We start from the raw sequence: 8376 nt of genomic DNA, 5'->3' as shown, positions 1-8376 counted from the left end.
AAAAGTCATCTGAAAGAAGAAAAAAAAAGTAGTTTTGCAATCCATAGCTCAAGCTGTCAAATGACTTTACCATATTATGGAAGTAAACGTTTTACTGGATTTTGAAATGATAAAGCCATTGGATTTCTAGCACTAAATAGTTATGCACTGAAATTATGTATTCCAATATTTTGCCTCTGAGTTTTCTTCTTCAAATTTTCAACGACTAATTTTCACCTTTAATTTTTCTAAGATCAAAAATTCAACGTCCAAAAATGAAACCTATCAAATTCAGAAGCAAAGTACAATGTATTCAATTCAACGGATATATTTTCAACTTGTTCAAATTCAACAGGCCCAAGTCAGCTGCAAAATGTAATGTTTAAAAATCAGTGTTAACATCCGGGAACCCAAGGAAAAACAATGGATTCTAGAATCTAGATTGGTCGTCTGCCACTATAAGCTGCTATGTCATCACTAAATTTACTTCTGAGACTTTTTGTGCAAGAAATCAACTGTGCTGATTTGTATTAGATTGATAAAACAGTTTTCTTTAGGTGAAAAGCGCAACTAGACTACACACAAAGGACTGTACGTTGTTCCATTGATATTTCTCTCTTACTGGTACGCCTGGCAACAGCCCTTTAATTTTCCATTTAAAAACTTCCCTTTTGACACGTCACCGTATTAAAAGCATGTGTAAACAGCAAAGTGGGTAATGGTTGAATTTCCTTTAACTGATTAACTGGGTCCTGGTACCGTACATGCTGACTCACTGTCACAGCTTATTGGGACACCTGGGCAGAACAGAGTTTTAATGTGATTTTCCTGTGACTAGTCCAAATGTCTGCTGCAGTAAAAGACCTATTGTGTAAACAATCATACAGTGATTCAATCTGATGACAAAAACATCAAATTATTCAACAGGTAAGTCACAACAGGAAATTGTTTTTAAACATTTTTTATTAACGCAACTTACAGTCAAGCCAAAGAGTGAACTATATTAAGTGATACATATTCACATTATATCCTAACGGGGTTTACAGCATATCTTGTGTTCTGTAAGCATTATTGTTAACAAAAATAAGGAGATGTGAAATAGAAATCAAAGTTTACAACTTTACAAACAAGAAACGAGGAGCTTAGCAGTGGATGTGAACAAATTAAATCAGCAACATAAAAGACCCTCACCAGAACAGGAATGACAGCAAATTCAGTTTTGGCATGTCGTGGTTTAAATAAGGGAGAAGAAAAAAGAGAAATAAAGCTCAAAACTGAGCTCAAAATGACACAAATGACGGGAGGTTTGAATTCACACGGCTGTGCAGGGCTGCCTTTGCCAAGGGACTTTGGTCACTTTGCTTCTCCAACATGGCTTGCAATGAAAAAAAAGTGCAACGTATAAAATGAAAATGGCCGATGGAGGAAAATATATATATATATAAAAATGAAAAATGGAGTGTCCTGGAATTATTTCTATGTATGAATGAATAGGGCATTATATCTTATATTTTTCAAGAAACTACAGATGATTGTCGGTTTTCCTTAATGAGCAAGAAAAGCAAAAGTTTTGCAGTTGGCTACAACTCCAGGACAGCCCCTACATTCATAGGAGGTAGATAACACGGCAATGAACTCTTCAAGAAATGTGTCCGAACGGGAATCGAGCGCTCTGTGAAGTCTGTGAAATTGTAGTGCATAATTTGTTTAACTTTTAAGGCCAAATAGGAACCTCACATATAGATCTAAGGCTATTTTAAGACAAAGGTGCAGAAGGGGGGGGGGGGGGGACAGTGGACACGTAAGCAGATACAGCCCTTTCATGACAATACCTGAGTACAGTCGTGTTATACCACAGAGCCTTGCAGGACGCTTCATGTGTGTCAACTCTTCATCAACTTAACCCCGATATTTTTTGACTACACAGAGAGAAAATGCAAACACAAAATGACAGAGCACAGAAATATGATGTGGCTACTAGTGAGAAATATTCTGATGAGATTTGCGTAGAAATTGCATAAATGACACATCATCATTTGGCCACAAGGTGTAACAAACTCCTTTGTTCCAACAGAACTCTATCAGATTTACTGGTCGTGGCCTGTGCACAGCCTGTAGTGACATTCAAACCTCCCAAAAGGGGAAAATTAAAAATTTTAATGGACAACATGAAGTACACTACAGAAGAAAAAAAAGTCAATGCAGCATATATCAGGCTTATGAGGTACTTCATGAATATATATAGATATATCAACCTTTTTAGAAAAGCTCTTCAAAGTCATATTATTCCTTATAATTCCTATTGATAGCATAAAATACCTCGTCAGTTATTTCATTTTACTTTCTGCCCAACCTCGAGGGGGGGGGGCATTTCTTTTATTGAGACTGCTTTGAAAGTGCAAAACACAAATACTGATCATTCTATGCAGCATCTACACGCAAGGTTGCATGATAATTAGAAATGGAAATTATTTATTTGCCATTATTTAGGTGGCGCAGCACATTTTGTCAAAACCATTATGTTAAAAGGACTCACAAACCAAATGTTGGGGCAGATGGAGATGAGAGAGATCTGACAAAAGGCACACATAAAACGACTACAAACACACTGGATGTTTTCAGTTTAGACTAAATTAAAACTATCTGAAGATAACTGCCACACAGCCTAATATGTACCTTTCGTTGAAGTCTACAATGTTCTGCTACATTGTAAAGATGTTCAAATGTGTATATTCCCTTTGTAAATTGTTGCATGCAAGAACTACATCTTACACCCTTAACAAAAATGCGGTTGAGTCTGGCTAATCGTAGGAGGAGCAGAAATGAACTGAGTAAGAGTCAGGGACATCCACCCTGATTTTATTGCAGTACTGGGTTAACGCGGCAGAGAAATGTAACCATTTGATCACTTGGAGTGGCTCGATCCAAAATTAAACCTTAACATTTCAACGTTCTGTTAAAACAAAAACTGAGAAGGCTGGTTGCAAATATTGACACAAATCAATCTATCCATTTGCAAAGTATTGTCCTGCTAACCAAAAGTCCAAAATGTTTGAGCCTTGTCTTGACCTGCGTGAAGAGGACAGACTGGCGTAAAGACAAACCCACAGCCCACACACACACACACCAACATTATTGCTGCACATACATCTTTCCAACAAACCTTCACTGCTGCTACAAACATTCCTCAATATCACCGACATTTTACTGGCAACACATTGTCAAAGTGAATAGCAATTACTTTATGATGGCACATTTGTCAACAAATGTTCCAGTCAGGAATTTCACCACATAAATGAGTCCTAGGTTGTGCTGGGTTGTTTTTGTCGCTATCTTTTGAAAAATAAAAAGGACTCACATGAAACAATGAGACTCCCAATTACAAAATATTTGGTCCCCTAAAATGTAACCAACTACAGTGAACGACCAGTCATTCATAATTACTTGGTTTTCCATTTATTAAGGTTAAAGAAAAGAACAGTGCTCTCACACGATATTGGCTTGTATTGGTTTGGTCACAAGAATTTTTGATTTTGTTACCATTATTATAAATGAGGGCTAATATTACCTAGCACCTGGCACTGCTCTGAGGTAGTTTTTTCCAAGTTGGTAAATAAAAAGCCAAGTCATTATGAAGACTAGAAATGCTTTGAAAATACAAAAATACCCACATGAGTCATGCATGATTGGATACATGTAGATCAGCTGAACGGCATTGGATAGGTGAAGCTCTGGAACAGCTCTAAGCCGTACTCCAAACATCCACCGGACGCAGTTACAACTCATTCTGGCTCAGCTGCGTCTGCCAGAGACCATCGGTTCCTATTCTCACTATACATGGCTGTATTTACTGACAAATATAATTAATACCTGGTATATAATATACGATATTGACAATTAGAAATTAATTCAAAGTACAGCTGAGGCTGACGGGAAAGTCATTAGTTTTGCATGTATTTGGTCATAAACCACAGTATTGGACAAATTTAAGTTTTGATTCGAGATGAAAAATTGAGGGCAAACCAAAATCCTTGTCTGGGAACAATGAATGGTTGTACAGAGTTTTGGTCCAACCCAAGTGAAGTAGATGCTGAGATTTGTTACTGGATGAGTGAAAATTTTGACCTGCTAGTGGCATTAGAGGAAAACTTTAAAACCGAGATTAAAATGTGACGTAGCTGCATCCAGTGGACGTGAGCGTAATGGTTCTTTCCTCAGGGCCACTACACCATTCAAATTAGTACTCAATAATTCAGATTTGTAGCTAAAAACAATAACATAGGCAAACTTTAACTGCAAAGACATTGCGGACACCGCACCAGTGTCCCGCGGCTAAAGGTAATTGGGTGGACATTAGCATGATCAAGGACAAAGGGAGGCTTCAAAAAGGTTTATCTAGGAACTGGAAGAAGGAAAAGTTTGCTTGCTGAAGCCTGCAGAGTGCCATGTAAATCATAAAGTGTACTAGTTCAAATCTGAAGAGAAAAAAAGAAGCTGTGTAGCAATACAATCAACAAACGCAAGAACACAAGCAACACTCCAACAAAAACCTTAGCTTCTATCTTTCAAGTGGCACTGACTGCACTAATGAGTTGGAGAGCTGAACTGTGGTGAGGATTTTACACAACAGGAATATTAGACCGGGGGGCTTAAGAGAAAGCCAAAAAAAAATCTAACAGCAAACAAGATCACACACCAAAGCAACCATCATATATATATATATATATATATATATATATACACACACACGCTTGTATGTTACAGCACCTCACACAAGCATGATGCCAGAAACAGAACTACTCTTCGCAACAGTGAGAAACATTTGTCTCCTAAAACTACAGTAGCAAACATCCAGAGAAAGACATCTCAACTGTAGACTTGTATACCTCCTGTTTATCAGTGAAAAGATTGATATCAGCTGTGATGTGGGCGATATCTAAATCAATGGAGTATTGAAGAACAAAACAGAGTACTTTCTGCAATTACTAAAGCCTATAAATAAGAAAAAGAAAAGGCTGTACACAAGAAGCAAACATGAGTATAAATGTACTGGATGGATAGCCTATACAATATTACAAACCACGCAGACTCTACTTTAAGTACATTCGTTGTTATTATTTGGAGATAGGAAAATAGGTTCTACTCTACAAGAGATTTCTTTATGTCAGTTATAGTTTCTCTACAAGAGACGGATGAGAGGCAGGGAGGTGACACATTACTGTACAGAGGGTCGTGTTTTGAAATAAACTGATGTATAGGTTGTTGCTTCATTGGAAGTCTGGCTCTATTTTATTCCAAGACCATTCAAAAGCCAAAAAATGTAAACAGGCTGATTGTTACACTTGGAGGAATTTTATCTCAACCTTTTTCAACCCTACATTTAAGCATACTTGCAAAAAAAAAGAAAAAACAGGTATCGAGAAAATAATATTATTGAATCAATTAAATTAGCTTATGATATGCCATTTAGCTTACAAACCATTTCAACAACCTGCTTTGTACTAGTTTTGGACACTGGAAAAGATACGAAAAAGAAACGCCAAAGTGGGATGAAGTAATGTCATTAGAGTTACCAATGCAGGGGCTTTTAATGCCTAACTAAGCCAGCCATCCAGGCTATTAATTTCTTCCATACACATTCTTGATTTAGCTCATCATGATCATTCAGATGTATGTAAAAAAGGAAAAACTCTTTCTGAATCTTGATATGCATGTGGGTGTCTGACACATAAAGAGGCCTTCTTTTAAGCATTCATTTTCTATGCACATCTTGAACAGGGACTGTGACCGTCAAACCTTCCTGCTCACTTCATCCTCACTTGGCACTTTGGCATCCACGCCTCTACAGAAATGTTATCGTCAAAAGCTAATCAGCTCTTTTCAACACCTGTCAGTTTGTTTTGCATAAAGCAGCGTTCTCCCCATCACTGTAAAAGGCAATCCACCTAAGCAACTACAGGTTTCACTCTTTCGTCAACATTTTAAAAAAAAGCATTGGGATATTTCACAAGGACAACATGCTGAATGCTGGTTAGCTAGGTAGAACCCCTCTCGATCGGCAGGCGTGGCTTTCTGAATGGCAAGTGCAGAAACCGAGGCTCTTAAGCCTGTTGGCTGTTGCTCTCTAGTATTTTTGAAAAAAGACACCAATGCCAACTGTTCTTATATATATATATATATATATATATATATATATATATATATATATATCATATATATATATATATATATTATATATATATATATCTATATAGAGATATAAATATATTAAAACCTTTTTTTTTTTTTAAGTCTGCCATCTGATTAATGCTCTTAATGCAGCAACAGCTACAAAAGTCTTTTCTTGGTTAGTGCAAAAACAACATTGTCAAATGTTTGAGTTTTATCTACAGGAAAAGCAATGCCGTTCTGATCTGCTATTTTAAGGTGCTGGTATAGGTAATGTAAAACACGAAAGGAGCAGTAACAACAAGCACAAAGCCATCTCTTCCAAAAGACTACCTAAGCATGATTTATACTTACGTACATAGGTAGGTACATGGGGACACGCCGTTGCCTGACATCCACCTCTATAAAAATGTAACACGTTGCGGCAATGCACGTCGTGTCTTGGCAGCGCTACATTTCCCCCGACTCACTCCCTGGTTCTCCTTCTCCGTAAACAACATGAAATCAAGGAGAGGGTTAACTTTTCCTGCCATAGATTTCCCACCGTGGTCAGAAAGCACAGGGGAGACACTTTGTTTCTCTTACTATGACTCTAGTCACTACTCGCTCCAAAGCTAATCACCGTCACTCTCTCACTTCTCCCTCGCTCTAACACACCCACCCACCCACCCACACCCACCCACACCCACACCCACACCCACACCCACACCCACACACACACACACACACAGGCTACGGCAAAAGCTCTGCGTGGAGCCACCGCACAACCATAAATTGCGCTTTAATGTTCTGAATTTCAGCACGCTAATCATTTAGATGCGTCCCACTTTCCAGACAATATGACACTCAAATTTCCAAACAATGTGGTTCCACTTGACATCGGTCTCCATAAAACTACACGGAAGATCACACTTGTATTTGAATTAAAAATGTCAATGAATTATGGCATTTGATGACAAATTAGATAACGTTCTGTGATTAAATGTAACTGATAAATTGTTACTGCTCAAAGGACTTCCTGAATCACACACCTTGCACAACATATTCACACATGACTTCAATACCTGCATGACTTTTTTCAGGCTGATGAGGTCGCTCTCCATTGTTTTAGATTTGCAAACAACTCTAACAGTCTAAGAGCCCCACTAGGGTGCGTTTATATTGTCTCCAACTCCAGGATATGCAATGATCATAGCTGATGTGGGCTTTGCATTTGTTGTTATACTGCTCAGGTGGAAACATCAGGGTGTGAAAAGTCTGTCATTTCTCTGGTGCATAGAATAAAAAGTAAAGAAAGAAGGGAAAGCTGTGTGTGAAAACAAACACACTTCAAGAATTTGGTCATACAGCTCAACGCTCAAAACCCCTAAAAGAAAAACAAACACATTCTCTCTTATCATTTTGAGTAAAATATGAAATAAAATATCAAACAAATTGAGAAGATGTTTTCTCCATTATGCACACCAAGCGTTTAAAAACCTCTACTGTCAATGCAAGACTCAAACAATGCTAATTAGATAGATAGCAGGGGTAATTATGCAGAAATGGCCAGCAGTGTGATGTTACCATAACACTTAAACAGGTAACAAGAGGTAGAACACACAGCCATTTCCATACAATTACACCATTCACGCAATATGGCCGAGCCTCCTGCTTCGATTGAGGAACACACATCTAAAGTCATACCAACGTTCTGCTATCAAAAGTGCATCCAAATTTACATGTTGTGAGAAGAGCACCGATAGGAACAATATTGACATCTTAACAGTAAATATCAAGTACATGATTTTCAGAATGCCCCACAAACACAGTCAGTCGGATTTCTAGTTGCTTAACAGATAATGGTTAAAAAGGGTAACGCAGAGAAGTCGTCGAAGGGAGAGAAAAGATCCTCAAAATGATGAAGCGTCTTTTTTTTTCTTTTTCTTTTAGCATACAAGTTAAAAAGCCTCATTGACCAGTCCAGTGAGGATTTAAGGTGGTTTACAGTGAAAACTTCTAGCACCTAGAATCAGGATGTCCTTTTGTGCTTCCATGTGTTTTGAATACTAATCATGTAAAAGTCAGTAATCTTGTTTGGCTAAGAAATATTGTGTTACAAAGGATACATTGAATTTTCAGGCTATAAAATCTACAATGTTACAAATGACCACAAATGCTTCATCCCATTAGAAAGGCATGAAGATGCTGATAAGCACTAAGAAAAGCTACTAAATGCAACATGCTAAA

General features: G+C 37.7%; 1 long non-coding RNA gene across 1 annotated transcript in view; it reads left to right on the top strand.

The window, feature by feature from the left end:
* Positions 1–3984: 3984 nt before the first annotated feature.
* Positions 3985–8376, top strand: part of LOC116702186 (uncharacterized) — an 11279-nt gene continuing 6887 nt past the window's right edge. Inside the window, exon 1 of the long non-coding RNA XR_004335093.1 lies at positions 3985–4148. This is a non-coding gene — a long non-coding RNA (uncharacterized LOC116702186). The remainder of the gene's footprint in view (positions 4149–8376) is intronic.

The sequence above is a fragment of the Etheostoma spectabile genome, chromosome 14 (assembly GCF_008692095.1).
Source record: "Etheostoma spectabile isolate EspeVRDwgs_2016 chromosome 14, UIUC_Espe_1.0, whole genome shotgun sequence".
NCBI lineage: Eukaryota > Metazoa > Chordata > Actinopteri > Perciformes > Percidae > Etheostoma > Etheostoma spectabile.
This window is presented reverse-complemented; position numbering and strand designations above follow the sequence as displayed.